At 32.4% G+C, this 17,203-nt stretch overlaps 1 protein-coding gene across 2 annotated transcripts in view; it reads left to right on the top strand.

The window, feature by feature from the left end:
• The window catches only part of Prosap (SH3 and multiple ankyrin repeat domains prosap), a 145,022-nt gene that overhangs the window by 21,080 nt on the left and 106,739 nt on the right, over positions 1-17,203 (top strand). The window contains exon 2 of one of the 2 annotated variants that reach the window (XM_085201265.1): positions 103-137. The exons of the other annotated variant lie outside the window; for it this stretch is intronic. The gene's annotated coding sequence lies outside the window, so the exon portion shown is untranslated. The remainder of the gene's footprint in view (positions 1-102; positions 138-17,203) is intronic. 2 annotated transcript variants of the gene reach the window in all.

Genomic DNA, 17,203 nt, shown 5'->3' with positions numbered 1-17,203 from the left:
AAATTACTTTGTATATGCAATAAACACTTAAGATGTGCGAAAGTTAATAAAAATTATATGGAATGATCTTAATTAATTTGAAAAATGTTTCTTTCTTTTCAGATTTCTTCGCTATTCCCACTCATACATCAGTGAAGGTAAAAAAAAACATAATAAAAATAGCATAACTATACATATAAGACGTTTACACACGTGTGTAAAGTTTACATTCATACAAATACCACAAACAAAAACCTATAAAAGTTTATGTAAAAGTGACATTTATGTAAATTTTTCAAATCAAGTTGATATCTTCTAACATTTTATGTTTCTTTTCTTGGTATATTTGAATATGTTATAAACAGGTACTTCAAAAAGGAGAAAAATATACGCTTCGTGACCAGCTTATGTTTTATGGAAAAAAATAGGCTTATTTTCCACGAATAAGAATTAGGGTCTGCTTAGGCATTCACAGCATAATGCCCTGTAAATCTTTCGTGCTCGTAATATTTACATGCGCCCAGGAACGCTACGAGACCTTCTTAGTAGTCTATTAAACCTAAAAACAGTAAATTGAACGATAAACCGATACTGGGAAGTCCATTTTGAGAGCACCATTAACGAGGTATCTACTTAATGCCAAATGAATTGCTGATTTGATAGGTTGAACTTTTAGGACAAGAAGAAATTGGATTTCAAAATACCTTTTTCGTATGTCACTTCGTCATAAGCGTGCGACTCTAAGCACTCATTTCTCTCTCTTCTTTGGATATCCTGCAATGCGAGGAAAAGCATGAAGCTGCTACCTATCATAATACGACTTGAAAAACAAACCTATAGGTGCAAATTATAAGTTTACGATTCAAGAATAATTTAATGTGATTGGGTCATTGACCTAAAGAAGAACTTACTCCACGGTAGGCAATAAGCACAATTTAATTCTGTTAATCGAACCCAAAGTAAGGAAAAGTTAAATAATAAAATCTTATAAAAAACACCCCCGTTTTATAGACACCATTAGCAAGTTCACCTCTTAAATGGTACCTATAAAAGCTATTCGATTAAGCTCGTGTTAAAGCGCCGTGCAAATAGATTAACATTAACGAATCCCTTTTTCTATCGATTTGCACGATCTCTTTATGTAAACGAATTAGAAGAGATCGGAGAGAGATTGTTCATACTGAGTGTTTTAAAGTATTTAGTGTTGATACTCACTTCGAGTAATAGGTTACGACTCACATTTTGCTTGTATATTGTCATATATTTTCTGATTATACCTACATATACAGTCTTTCGAAAATACAGTATCAAAGATATTGGAAGAAGGTCACATATATGTCTGTACGAACAGGTTGATGATAGTGGACGAGGCGAAAGAGTTATGTAGAGTAGAGTAGAGACCGTAGAGTTTAGAGCCCGTTCTCTCTGACTACCCCTCTAGGGATACAGTGTAAAGTTAAGTTACACAGTCGTGTACATATTTATGTACATTTGGTATTATTCACGGATGTATCTAGACATAAGGCATAATCTTGCGACAGGTTGTGGGTTCGATACCCTCTTGAGTTCCAGCACAGAGAGCGGAGTGTCTTAACACTAGGTTCCTAGATTTCCTCTGTCTACCCTGTTATTTGATGGATAGAGAGTGAAACTAAAAAAAGTATCTAGAACATTATATGTTCGACAGGCATGCTTTAAGAGGGAATCGAACCCGAAATTGTTGAACATCTCTATGTAAATTTGTACCTGTATAAAATATATTCTCATATTTCGTTTGGTTACCGTCCTAATATATATGGAGGCACAAATTTAACTTTCAATTACCATATTATTGGAGCGCCTCGTGCGTGGATATGGGACATCTACTTGCCCTACTTTAAATACGTATGAAATAAAATAATATATATACAATATGAGATATCGTTATAGCCTTTGTAGTGGAGTGAATATTAAAGTGGGTAAAGAGGAGTGGTTTTATTACGAATTAAAGTATTTTTTAACTTGTTTTTATATAAAATTTTATAATATGTACCGTTTTTTTATATTGAAAAACTATAATTATAATCGGTATAAGAAAAAAAGCCTTCCATTTTACTTTTAATTCCGACAAATTTTTCCACCTAGTCTATTACCTGTTGAATGACGAAACCCCGCATTAATTACACAATGCACAAAAATGAAACTTAAATAAATAATAACTATTTCTCCGAGTGGAGAACGAATTTACAACTGTCCCAACAGTGCCACTGCCTCAAAACAACTTCTATGCGAGTGTCCTAGCACTATTTTTTCTACCTATCAAGCTATGCAAAAAAAAAACGTTAAACTACAAGCTACTTACTTCAGTATTCCAGCTCTCGGTACAAGGAAGACACGAATGTAGAATGATTTCCGCGTCATTCCCCTGCTCCGCGGTTACATCTCATTACAGCGGAGATGATCTATCGTGTAACCAGGCGCGAAAACCTCGCCATATTGCATTACATAAATATTTCTAGGTTGGCTGTAAGCTTGTAAGTATATGGAATGAGCTAAATTTTAGTTTTTAGTTTTTGTATGTAACAACGTAAGGCTTTATGCTTTTTTTTTCTAATAGCGGGGAAGGCAAAACCTGGAAAAATCAAAAAATGCTGCGGGGTGAGTAGCAGAACTCAACGCCGCGCGTTGATTTATAAAATTGGTATAAAATAATTAGTTCATTGAGTTGGCTAAAATTTTAGTTTGCAGGGAATTTTAGTTTTTCTCTAAAGAAATATTTTGTGATGCGACTATAAAGAAATAGAGGTTCCAATATTTTGAAAGAAAAGAAGTAAGAAAAGAGTAGGCTTTGTTTTGGAAAACTTACAATTTATAAACTTACAATATTAACTAAATAAATAGCAATTTTATTGAATTTTCATCAAATTAATGAAAACTAAACGTAAACATCGTAACTTTTTAGAAACAGTGTTGAAACATCTTTTAACTTCACAAGTAATTAATAAATACAAACCTCCAAAAACACCTTCTTATTACACTCCAGTATAAAAGGAAAGTAAGAAGAAATATCGACTCATTTCCGTATAATTCCCACCTTTTGCGGTTACCTTGCATTACGTGTCATTTCTTCGGAGATGAACTATTACGTCGTAGGATAGTACCTACGACTTCAATTATTTTGTCGATATATTTGAATGTTAAGTACTGTGGTGTATATGTACAGATATTTACATAGATATATCTATATATAAAAATATATATTAATATAGACAAATAATTATAGTGGCGAACGGAGTGTCTAAACACTAGGTTCTCTCTGCCTACCCTGTTGAGTGTGGGATATAGCGTGACGCTGAAAAAAAAATGGTATGTTATAAATAAATTGAAAAAAATAATATAATCAAATTTATTCAAATTTCAATATGTATATTAAAAATTTATAAAAACAGATATAGTATTGATAAGTATAAAACATATTTAGTAATGGATATAATTTACTTTTAAAAACCTTTACTGTTCCTTTTAAATGAGGCAAAGGAAAGTGAGACAAACGTGCTAATCTTTCTAATTGTAATGCGTTTAGACACGCCTACGGTTGATTACTTTTGCAGTTTTTATATTTTATAAAAAGAGTTTTCGAGACATTGCGTACTAAGTGGCGAAACTGAAAGCCGGACTTTATGAGAGAGCCGGAGAAAATGAGCAGGAATCGAACCAACTACCTTCCATTAATCCCATTAATTCCTTCCGTTAATTCATTACTGAGGGAGGAAAATATATTAATAAGGGAGGAGAGTCACAAATGTGACCAAATTGACAAGAGATCAACAATTCATGACAATCGTGTGATTTCTACATATTATAATCGTTTATACAAAAATTTACATTTCAAATTCGGTATTTTCATTAAGCTACAGTGTTAGTGAGGGTTGGGAGTAGGCTGTGCGGGCAAGTAAGTATATGTATGCAAAATATTGACTTCGCTACCGGTGCTTTAATATGCTTATATTAAATTAAATTTACATTTATATTAAATTTTCATAATAAAATAATGTAGGAGTCGAAATAATTGAGATTGCAATACGTTAATAAAGATAATTCATCTCATGTCCATCTGTCCGTGCGTAAATATCTATCAACATTACCTAAGGCTCAGGTCGCGATCCATTACGACCTACCTACATATTACAGACATAAACATACATATATTAAGACATCCATACATTGAAAATTGTAAATTGTTTATAATTAATCTTAGTTTGCTACCTCAAAACTTTTGACTGAGTGAATCGATTTAGATGATTCTTTTTTTATTTGAAAGCTAGTGTTTCCCGTGTGGTCCCATTTTAATTTGGTCCATTTTTGACATTAGCATCCATGAGAAAATCGCATAAGTCTTAAATTTGCATTAATTATGGTATCCGGTTGAAATTGAATTGAAATTTAGAATTACTAGAGTTAAGTATATTTAATTTTTTTATATAACTTATACAAATATTATAGCTAAAAATATCTGTTACTTTTTATACTTATTACAATGTGCCTACTATAATAATATAAAATGTGATACTCATGGTTCTATTACAATGATTCACCATACCCGTATATACCGTTAGTTATGAGAAGAACCTTATAATATTATAATGATATCATCGAATATTCGAGTATACTTTTATTTACTATATATATACACAGATATAATACTTCCGTTATTTAGGTAAGTATAAATTCTTTATTTATAAACCGTTCTCAAGTCTAAGATTGATCTTGAGATGCCGTTTTCATTTATAGATATATAATTTGTCTCAAGATATATAAAATCAGACTTGAGAGCGGCCTATACATACTGGCCTGATTGTATAATAGAACAAACCATAGACGAAACTGCTGGGCTCCAAAAGGTAAAAGGCTTGTAGGTAGATTAGGGAGTGTAGGGGAAAACTAAAAGAGCATTTCTCGAAGTTCCAACGGGAACAGGAAAAACTGGTATTATTAATAGTAGTTTTAATATAAAACATATTCGTTATTCGTTAACGGAAATAAAAACAGACAATGATATGATTAAGATATTCTTCGAACGTTGACCTTTTATCTCTTGGAACAAATGAGTGTAATAATTAAATTTTAATTAGTAATAGGCGCAAACTGTTCAATTTGCTTTAAGTGTTTTTAGGATTTGATAATTGCGTTTTTATGACTATTAAGTTTTTTTTTATTTAGAGCAAATATTAAATAGTTATATATAGATTTTAATAATATTTGTGTTTTTTTTATTAAAAGAACATTAAAATATAATATATTCTTTATCATTACTTTTCATATACGGACGAAATTAACGGCGCGTTCGTAATAATCAGACGGGAGAAGGTCCTATATGATAAATATAAAAAAAACTTAATTGAATGCAACCCATCACGTTCCTTCTCTACATCATATGACACGACGGCATCAAATTTTTAATTAAGGAGTAAATCTGAATTTTGAACTCCAAATTCATACTTTTATGCATCAAATTTGTTTCACAAACAAATCAAAACACTCAACTGTCAACGCAATGTCTCGAAACATCAGGTGAAAATGGAGAATGGTGGTGGTCTAACGGTTAGGTTACCTCTCGATACAACCTGAAGTAAAATATAAAGATAATAGAAATTTCATTCTTAATTACTTCTATGTGAAAATGTTATAAGTAGTAATAAGTTTGAGGTCAACACGTTTTACCTCATTTAACCGTAACGTATTAATATTAATTTAGAGTTTTATTAGAGTTAGAAACTTAAAGTTCAAAACTTATATAAATAACTGCTAACTTTGCTGAACTAGAGTTTATGACAACTTAAACGTCAGTGTAAATGAGTACACAGTACAAGTAAAAAGTAAACTCCATACATCACGGTCCGCGGCGAGCTGGCGGCGACAACGCACAGTGGGACGGAATGATGCGCTTCGTGTCAAAAATCCGTAACTCATTCAGTTTTCATCGCAAAGTGCTGAAATTTTGCATATATATACTTGAATATATTTACTATCAATGACATAAAATAGATATTAATAAAACTCATGAGTTATTTAATAAAAAAAATTCAAAGTTAGAAATTGTCATAAATAAGAGCTTATTAAGATGTTTAAAAATTACTATTATTTTTAAATCATTAAAAGTAACTTAAGTATACTGAATCTAGGCTATTAAACAAAAAACTGATATATCATATGTAATATAAAAACATTTTTTATAAAAATAGTGACGTAAACAAGGAATTTATTCTGTGATTTGCAGAAGTTCTTTAGCTTCGTCAAACAGTTCGTTAGACACTTTTGTAATCCTTATTTCTTGCTTCCTGAGCGTCTTCAGAAAGTTGCCCAATAGGAAGAATTGCATAGTACTGTATAATTTGAGCTCCATGTATAAGAATTTTATGCATCGAAGAAGGCATGTAATACTTGTTACATTTGTTAACATACAATTGCGCTGTATTAAGTGTATATTAATCGAAATTAATTTTTCGACATTTACGACAAGTCCTGATGACATAGTTTGAAGAATTATATAAAAAAATTTTTTGAATGTTGTTCACTATAGTTTGTACGTCTGATGACGACAAATTTAAGTTCTCCTTTTAAAAGTTTTCTATTTCAGAAGTATTTCTCCCTTCAATTATAAAAGTGCATAAGTTACGTCTACTGCAAACGAATTCACTCATGTTGCACAAAATATATGTATATCTTTTAATAAGTTAACAGTCTTAGAAACAATGCGGAAAAGTTCGGTTACTCTAATGAAAGCAACTAGTTATAATTGGTCTTTTTATACTTGTCCAGACAAGTGTTTTGTGCAAAACAACATCAAATTAATTAAATATTTTATTTTGTATTCACATAATATTGTTTATTCACATAAAAAATGATAATTTTGTCATGTTCGTAGTTGGAATGACCACAAAAAATGTTATATTTCAAAACAAATATGCTCTTTCAAAAATAGACATATTATTATTTTAAATGTTAAAATAAACATTCTGATAGTTTTTTTCTACTTATAGAACAAAAAAGAACTAAATAGGACGCCAATTATTTAAAATAAAAGAAGTATTCATGAAATATCAAAAATTTTGATTTTACTACATTTTGGTTTTTTTGCTCTAAATCAAAATGGCGCAAATATGCGCAAAATTTTATTCTTTCCCCTAATTCTTGAATAATTTTTGTATACATACATATAGTTTTCTCGGCAGCGGCAGCCAGCGGCAACAATGAAAACTCCAATTGAAAATATGAAAATGGTAAAATATAACACTTCTAAAAATTTTAAGATATCTTTTTAAATATAGGTTTTTATTATACACGAATTATATTTTCTTAAAGAAGAAACAATGAGCTTTATAAAAATGTATAACATAAATATAGTTACTATAGAAGTTTATTAAGAAACTAACGCTTAAATATCGCTATATGCAGTATGGAAAATAGGGAAATATCGAAGTGTATTGTTTGAAGGTCATTTTGGACACTTTAAACTGCTATCAAAAATAAAAATCTTGTTGTATTGATAAGATAGTCTATTCTAGTATATAGAACAATCAACAGAACTTTGAAATTACGACTTTTGTTTCGACCATTTTTGGCACGCTTTTATAGAAAGCGTCCCATAGTGCAACGTGCCATTTGTCCAGGCATCTGCCAACTGCAAGCGTTAAGAAGTCAAGTTTATTTTCAAGCTAGTCAAAAATATTATTTTTGAAGTGTTAATCTTTGCTCGAGATGAAATATATAGTTTTCAGAGTTATTGTAGTATTTTTTATTTTTTAGCTTCACGCTGTATCCCGCATACAGCAGGATAGTCAGAGGGAAACTAGTGTTAAGACACTTCGTTCCCCAATTTCGCGTGCCGGGTTTTTTGCCTTAGTGTCAGAAATGAAAATATTGAGAAATATCGAGTGCGAATCGAACTCACAACCGTCGCTTTACAGACCCTTGTGTTCCTGCTCCACGATAGCCTTATATTTAATTTATTTTTGATTATTAGAGTAAAAATAACTAGTTGATAGGTAGCATATATCGATTTACTTATTGTTACTTTTTAGACAATTTATATAATATCGTTATAAATAATACTTTTATGATCCTAGTATATGAGCTTTATTATTCTAAAGTCTTATTAAAATTTGTTTAGTAGTTTTTGCATTAAAGTTATCCTTTACATAAATACAACATAACAATTATTTATATTTTTAATAGTGCTGTAGAACTGCAGTTCTTATAGGTGATTCACCTACTAGTATAAAAATATTTTTCTCTTACCATACCGAGATACCTATATTCGTCCATGCCATAATAAAAACTTAAATACTTCGAAACTAACGGTATTGTTTGTGGCTCTCTTAAGATATCTAAAGAATTTTACGTTCTACAACCTCACGGTGATATATAATTTATGCAATTGGCGGTTTTTAGTAATAACGTTAATTGCTAATTGATTTGCTAATTACTAACTAATTGTTAACAATTTTATTTTATTTCTTTAACTAAATTATACTAGTGTTTGCAAATTACTTATCTAAAATGTACTGTTTTTATTTAGCACCTTTTTATGATAATACACGTTGAGAAGCGAACTTTGTATTGCCAAAGCATGTAAATTATGACGATTTCAAGGGGTAAATCCCCCAAACGGAGATCAAACCCGTTACTATCGCGCTTATAATCAGCCACTGCTCCATGATGTCTTAAATACCGTAGACTAACATATTTTTGTCTTTCACGCATAGAAATAGTATTTTTAAACGGTAGTGTCAACGGCCGTAGTAGCTTATTTCATAATTAACCATAACGGCTCTTAATCAAGGCTGGCAAGTGAAAAAACGCGTTCCATTGCACACTGCGCCGCTAAGTAGAAGAGATTGACGGAGCTCTTAGGGAGTTGCCACATTTAATCGCCTCGCTTCGGTTAGTTGTAATTTTCTTTCTAAACTTCAAGTTAAATTGTTTTTTTTTTAGTTTCTCGTGCATTAAGCAGGGTAGGCAAAGGGAAGTAGTAGTAGTAGGAAGTAATAAGACACACCGCTGAGTTGTAGTCATCATTTACGTTTTCGAGTTAAATCTCATGTTTTCAGGTTCCCTTAGGAATTTCGGGAAACCCTCTCTCTCTGCTACCCCCCAAGAACAGTCCCCAAGGAACCTACACACCAAATTTCAGCATTTTACGCCGGGTAATTTCGGTTGTACGCTTTCAGTCATTACTCAGTAGAAGAGTTTTATAATTTTTTCAGAAGACTCTTTTTTATAGCATAGGATAGGTCTAATTTAAAATATTAACAAATACTTAAAATATATTAACTAACTGTCAACCTATACGAATTTTTAGCTTAACTATTATTTATTTTTCTAAAGCGAGAAAATTCAAACAATCCCAAGCATGTCGGACTTGTATACAAAAAAAAGCATGAGTCCAGAGCACGTTTTATGAACGGTTCTTCGTTCTTATACACTATTATTACCTTTGAGAGCTGGAAGTGATGTCTGTGTGTTACACGCTTATTGATATGGCAGATCAATAATTCTTGTTGAGTAAGTAATTATCATTAAATGACTCATTTTATGTCAGCCTCTTTATTAATAGCTAGCAACCGGTTCGCGGCTTCGCCCGCTAGAATTACACGATTATTTATCTATTAATCTGAATTACTTTCGTGTTTTAATAAAATTATCACTTTACACAACACAAATTAAAAAGCAGCATGGAATACGAGTATAGTGTCTCTTATTAATAAAACGTGTTTTCTTGTTAAGGGTTTAATGAATGTATTAAATTATATTCGTTTCGTTTCCCTCTAGTAAGAAACCCTAGGTTACCTCTGCCTACTCAATATTTAAAAAAACGTTAGATTTGATTTGACATCTATTCCATGCAGTTGGCAGTTCTAGTCAAAACCGTTCTGAACAGGTCTTGAAGTAATAATTCCATTTAAAGTGATTCTCTTCTAAAATTTACATAAAGTTGACTTATTAAATCCTGTATATTTTACTATAAATATGGATATAGAGATAGAATTCACTGTTTGGAATTTCGTCTGTACATACTTCCCAGCCACTTTACAAAGCAAAATACTTTTGGAGCAGACAGGGTGCCGGGTGATTAAGCATCTTATCTGTTCCCCTCATATGTTTCGTCAATAGACAGGAAGGAAATTGCAATATATACCTTATTTCAATAGCGATAAAGACTATTTGTTGATACTAAAGGCACAATACTTGGGTGTAAACTCCAAAACCTTGTGAAATTAGTTGATGGCACGCGCGGGAGATAAGCGTCATTTACACATCAAGTTTTATGTTTTTGAAGATTTTTTTTGAATCTATAGAAGAATGGGACTCTGAAAGTTCACCCTATTCCTCTTTGTTTCACGCAAGGGTGAAAAGGCTTTGTTTATCGTGACTTATAATAGAAATGCTTGAATAAGGCTAATTAATATATTTTTTGGTTTCTACATTAGAAAAGAAAAGGGGATTTTCGTTAATCTTTTTATCGTTTTTATTACAGCCTGTAAATTTTTGTAGTGTTATTTGCGGAGATCCTTTTAAAAACTCCCAGAAGGTTATTTCTAAGTGTTGGTACTTTTATCTCAATTCTTTGGCAAAATGAAATATACAAAAATAGTATAAAATTACCTTTTCAACAAAAGTATTAAAGTGAAAAAATAGTGGATCCACTACACATTCGGTAGGGTAACCATGAGAGCATGTAGGGGTGGTGTGGGTGAATCAAAACGTACGATCTGTAATGGTGGGTGGTGAGGCTTAGGGTGACCAACTATATGTCACTAATAGGAACATTTTATTGATTTGATTTAAAAAAAAACATTTTGTTAGTATGACTTTGAATTCAATTCAAAAATTCAACGTTGAATTCAACGCTGTCGTGACGAAGTTGACAAGTATGTGACTGGATGCAGTGGTTCAAAGAACACTCGGTGGAATATTATATCGCTCTTATTTTAGTCTCATTAATAAACAAAGTCAATGAAGAAGAAATATTACTCTAAGCTTTTACTATTAAATAACCAATAATGCATAAAGACGTTACGACCTCTACCAATAAATTCAATAAACGAGACCAAGAGAAAAGTAAAAGCATTCCACTTCCTAAACAATAATAAAGGAATCTATTCAAAAACATACAATCAACGATTTTATTAATATTTATAGAAAGAAAACTCTTATACCTCTAACACAGCATCGTATAGATACCCTCTTACCTCATGCCTGCAGGGCGAAGGGAGGTCTCTTTGTCTACGCCGTCATTACTTTGTCAAAGGTCCTCCGAGGCGCGATTCTTAGCTGGCGAGATAGGGGATGTAAGTACTCTACCTTACACTTATGTTTTGGTTAGCTAGCAGAGTTCACCTATTGTTCTCTTCAGCCGTAAGCCCCAAATTTACGTTTTAAAATTGTGGATATCAGGTATTTTTTGTGGATTTATTAACCATGTTGACGTCTTTGCCTAATGCAGTGGTATTCGTGAGTTCACAACCTAGTTTTTTAGTAACTTGCTTGGATTATCAGCTGAGAGTTGAACTTATGAACGAAGAGACGTGCGTGTATAATCTGCACAAATCTATTTTGTAGACATTCTAATAATTTTATGGGATATTTAGCCTAAACAGAGAAGCAGGTTCCCAAAGTATATATAATAAAATAGAAATATTTCCAATTAATAGTAAAATTTTCTAATTACTGTGAAAATCGAATTTACTGTGACTTTCCACCTTTCACCTGATGCCTTGTCGATTACTCAACAAATTGTACGCGATAAATGCAAGTATATAGTCCATTTAACACCATAGAGCTTGCTCGTATCGTAAGCATGCTAACTGTCCTCTGGCCCCTTGACCGACACTGTGAGGTTGTTACGTATTTTCTATAGGCCATTAGCCTGAGTTGGAAGAAAGAGCGAGTATATTTTTAAGTACCTACAGTTATTTCAATAGGTAAATAAAGTGAACTTCATTTGTAGGCTTGAAAAGGAAAATAAACTGTTTACCGATGTCTAAATATAAGTATATTATTATTCATAAATTTAAGTATTCATATTATCATTCGGAGTTGTTAATAAGCACTTAAATAAAATAAATAACTTTACGCTGTATCACGCATATAGCAAGGCACCTAATGTTAAGCATTCATTTCACTTTTGTCTTGTTACTAGAGTGAAGAAATATAATAATTACCCCGAGTGGGAATCGAACAAATACCGGTCGCAACTACAGTTACATCCAGTGCCGCTGCATTACGACAGCTTCGATAGAATTTCAGACGATATGACAGTTTCTCATCTTTATTTATTTTATTGTATTTTCGAATTTCAATCTGAGAAACACCCATTTATATGTATGTATATGTTTCACTGATTCTTTAGTGGAATTGGAAAGTCATTTACACAATTTTAGTTTAATCGCTCGCCGCTTATAAATTAATAGTCATCATTACTGACTGTTTTTACTTGTAACCAGCGTTTCAGTTATGGCTACTCATTGATTGACTTACCCTACTCCGCACGTACTCGTGTAGCGGTCACCGGAGTCTCACTGACATATTTCCTGACCGATTGATTGCCGTAGCTTGGTTGATTATAATTAATTATTATTTACTAATAATTAAGAAAAGCTTATTTATTAGCTTTCATTTATTAATAAAAAAGTAATGAGCGAGTGATTTGTATGTTAATATATAATAGTTACTCCTTACTACTAAAATATTTCGTTTTATTTTAAAAGTATGTAAAAACTTTTTTTACATATTTTTCTTAATTATTTATTAACATTACCTAACTCTTAAACTACAAACTTGTTTTTCAGATTTACATACAACGCTCCAGGCAAAAAGGATCATATTTTTAAAAAAGCTTTAGTTTATTAAATTTCAGCGAACATAAAATTAAGTTGATTCTAAATATGTTTCTTAATCAAAGTTAACAAACTATTTTCTTTTGGTTTTTAAAAATATATTCTTTTCTAAATTATAATATTTTTTTATTATTCAAGAATTAACTCGAGGACTCGCTACCTATAGTATTTAAAGTTTTTTAAAATGTATGTGCCAGACAGTCTGGCTGGAATTCACGTGATAACTACCACATGAATTTGTATAATATTTTGCACCTAAAATGAAACATTCCTGAAAATACACAATTTCCAATGGCTAGGTTAACGGGAATGTATTTTCGGGAATGTTACAGAATTCGCAAATCAAAACCGAATTCAGTCAAAAACATTTGCAAAACATAATATAAAAAAAATATTTTATATCACTAAATATAATAAAAACCGAGGTCAATATTCGGTATTCAGTAAACAAACTTTCATTTTACCTTAATTTAGGCGAAATTTCTGCCTTGACGTCATACGGACAACTCGCGTCAAAGAGACAACTTTTGCGGCCATTATAAGTAAGGCTTAACTGGCTAAATTAAATGCAGGGCGAGTGGCTATTAAAAGTTATGTGGCTATTTAGATCTCAAACAAACTATGGTACAATACCGAGGTAGTATTAAGGTTAACACGTTTGTGCTGTGGTTTTCAAAATAAAATAAAATATACATAGGTATATAGTAATAATTTATGTATATAGTTATTTTAGTTGGTTTGTACTAATATTCTACGTACGGTAGTATTGGTTGGTATGATATTATGACTCCATTTTCCATTTGTTCGCTTGTATTCGGAGAGTGGGTGTAGAGTAGTGGAAATCAACGTCAAGCTTTGTCTGGCACGAAGCGAGTCCAACTCGCACTTGACCAGTTTTATTTTTTCCAAGTTAAATAAGGAGGAAATTTCACTCTTCTTTTAGTGAAAACCGCAATAACATCCATTGCGGAGTTCAAGAGAATGGCAAAGAAATTTTGTTTTGTTTTTTATTTATGATACAGCAAGTGTATTTTTGTGTAATTTTGTTTACATAAAGGCAAGCATTGGAATCGTTTCCAAATAATCAGATTTAAAAACAGGTAAAATATAACACGAGTATGAAATGTAAACGTTGAAATTTGTTTCAAATGTTTGACACTCTATTCCTTTTCATGTGCCATAAACAAATAGATGCGAGAGCAGAAAGCATTGTATAGAGCGGAAAATTGAAGTTTACAATTGAAGTACCTATAGAACAAAATCAATTACATTACGAACAAGTACTTGTATGAGTGTTTTGGAAAAACGAACGTTTTTCTAAAAGCTATTATCTATTATCTTTTAACTTTTCCTTAATACATACCAACCTAAAGTTACTTATATTTCTATAGATATATATAATTTTGTTTTTTATAACGTTTTACTTAATTATTAGACGAATATATGAGAATTTAGAAAGTTAATTATTGTTTAAACAAAATTACGAAATTAAATAAAATCGACTTACATTTAACTAAATCACATCAATTTATATAGATATTTAAGTACATAAAAATCTAATTTTTCCTATCTACGTCTCAGTATAGCTGCATGCAACAAGAACGGATGTTTGTTTGTATATCGAGGTCGCGGTACGGTGCACTTTTTGCCCGCTCGGGGAAATGGTCAGTGAGTTAACGCGTGTTCTTATTACTCTTGTGACACTATTAGGTAGATTGTGGTTCTTATAATGAGTTTGACAAAGATAACTTAAGACTTAAATTATACTAAAAATACAAGCAAGAATTGATAGACAGCAGCCATGCCGTTCGCATTAAAACACTTCAATTTCCCATTTTCGCCGAATTCTGGGAGCACTGCGTGATACGTGGTGGAACTTAACACCGCGCTTTGCCTCGACACCAGAGCGAAGAAATGAAAATATAAATACAATACCAGCTTGTGGCGTTTGGAGACACAGGCTTGTGCCCTTGCTACAGGAATTATTTACACTACATATACGAGTATATAAAATGTCTCACAAGTTGAATGATTTACTATGACAACTTAAAATCTATTAATTATAATCAAAAGGCCCATGTGTCTTACAAGCGTATATTTAAAATAAAAGGTATAAGTGTTCAAGTGAAATTCCCAAGATCGCTAAGAGGCATCCACGAGTATCTAGCAATAATACGTGTCTGCCGGCGTTTACACTGCGCTGTGATGCGCCGGCGCGGAAAATTGCGATAATTCCATAATTTCGCCGGTTTACATGTAAAATGTGAAGGATTCCTTGAGGCATCTTAAACTAGTTTGTCGTTGAGAAAAGGAATAGTAATAAAATATATTTAAATTTTCTCATGTAGCAGAGGAAGGCATAGATAATTTATTGGTATTTCTCTTAGTTTCTTACTTTTGCATAGAGTGCCTCGTTAGTAACGAATTCGATGGAAAATATTACTTAATTAATTTTTCCGAGTGGGAATCTAACCCACAAACATCACGTCAACAACAGCCACACGCTTGTGCTCCTGCACCACGATTCGCCTCTCATTCACGAATTGATATAAATAGTTTAATTTAGAACAAGAGTGATTTAATTCACATCATTTAAATACAGAAGATAACAAGGAATAAAGAAAGAATATAACAAAATATTAATGTCACTAATTCAAATTTATTAAAAAGGTAAAGTCATCCAATTTTTAGGCGTTGAATTATAAAATGAGCTTCTAAAGCGACATGAAAATTGAAATGAAATAAAATATAAACGCAAACTCTTTTATATGTTATTCATAAATGTCAAGTTGGCGTGACATATAAAATGCATAAAATTAATGCGAGTTAAATATGATGGGGGCAGTTAAAACTGCATTCGCCTATTCAAGTCCGGCTATTCGGGGCAGTAGGGGGAGTACGGCTAAAAAAATTAATTTAAATCATAACGGTGTCTTAATGATGCTTTTAACGAAGGGAGATGTTTTAAAAAGTAAGCTACAAATAAATTTCTTTCAATGTAAATAAAGTAAAGAATTTCTGCAAGATGATTTTTTGTATGGAATAATTTTAAATATTGTTATTTAACTTTTTTTCTTTTTAGATTTATTCAGTTACGCGGAGGATAAAGAATTTAATTTTAATTCACGAGGTTGGCCTAGTTTTCAAAAACATTCTGGTGTCATTTATAATATTTACAAGAAAATTAAACTAACACCCAAGCACAAGCGTGCGACTGTAAATATGACAAGATGGGAGTTCGATTCTCGCTCGAGGAAATTAAATATTCAATATTTTCATTTTCTCGCTCTGGTAACGAGGCCAAGTGAGACCTTGAGTTCCGCTACTTAACACGCAATGCCTCCAGAATTCGGATTAAGGTATCGGTGTTAAGTGGAGGACGAAAGTCTTCATGCTAGGTTCCCATCTTCCCTTTGCTTATCCTGCTATGTACGGGATATAGCACGTAGCTAAAAAAAGATGTAATAACTAAAATATATCGCAACAATTTTATCATGCATGTAGATTTATTATCTCAGAATCGCGCGGCATCAGCTGCAATAATTTATACGATGTTGTTAAGTCGCCGTAAGCGGCTTCCGGCGTACGCAGTGTTATACTCATATATACTTTTGTACATGGGCATGCTGGTGTAACTTGTAATCCTTATTCTTCTTGTATACTTATAAATATATATTTTATTAAATAGAGGCAATACATGGCGCGTAGAGGTTGTGGGTTTGATTCTCGCTCTGGTAGCGAGGGAGAATGGAGTTTCTTAGCACTAAGTTTCAAAGTCTACAAGCTGAAGTGGCAATGGGCAGGCCATATTGTCCTCTTGACACCTACAACCGATGGGGAAGAAAGGTCCTCGAATGGCGAATCCGTCTCGGCAAAAGGAGCACAGGCCGCCCTCCAACCAGATGGACCGACGACCTTAAGAAGACAGCGGGAATCCGCTGGATTCAAAGGACGCAGGCCCGGACGGAGTGGCGAGAATTAGGGGAGACATATGTCCAGCAGTGGACGTTAAAAGGCTGATGGATGGATGGAAGTTTTAAGGTTCTCTCTGCCTACCCTACTATGTACAGGACAGAGGAAGCTAAAATTTAAATAAAGTAGACACCATCACAGCATAGTAACTGCGTCTGACTGTAAGCGTGATGGTTGTGGGTGGTATCATTTCTTCGCCCTCATAAATTGAAAAGGCCTATATTTCTTTGCTCTAGCGTTGTTTTCCGCCAGTCACCGAACGATGAACAATGAACGGGTACTAGGTTCTCTGTTCTTTGCCTACCCTCCTATACATATTATGGATGTATCACACATCCACACCATCCAATGGTCTAAAGTATGAAAAACAAATA

This window comes from Heliconius melpomene, chromosome 17, assembly GCF_056956725.1.
Source record: "Heliconius melpomene rosina isolate 202511_hmr_F chromosome 17, ASM5695672v1, whole genome shotgun sequence".
Taxonomy (NCBI): domain Eukaryota; kingdom Metazoa; phylum Arthropoda; class Insecta; order Lepidoptera; family Nymphalidae; genus Heliconius; species Heliconius melpomene.
This window is presented reverse-complemented; position numbering and strand designations above follow the sequence as displayed.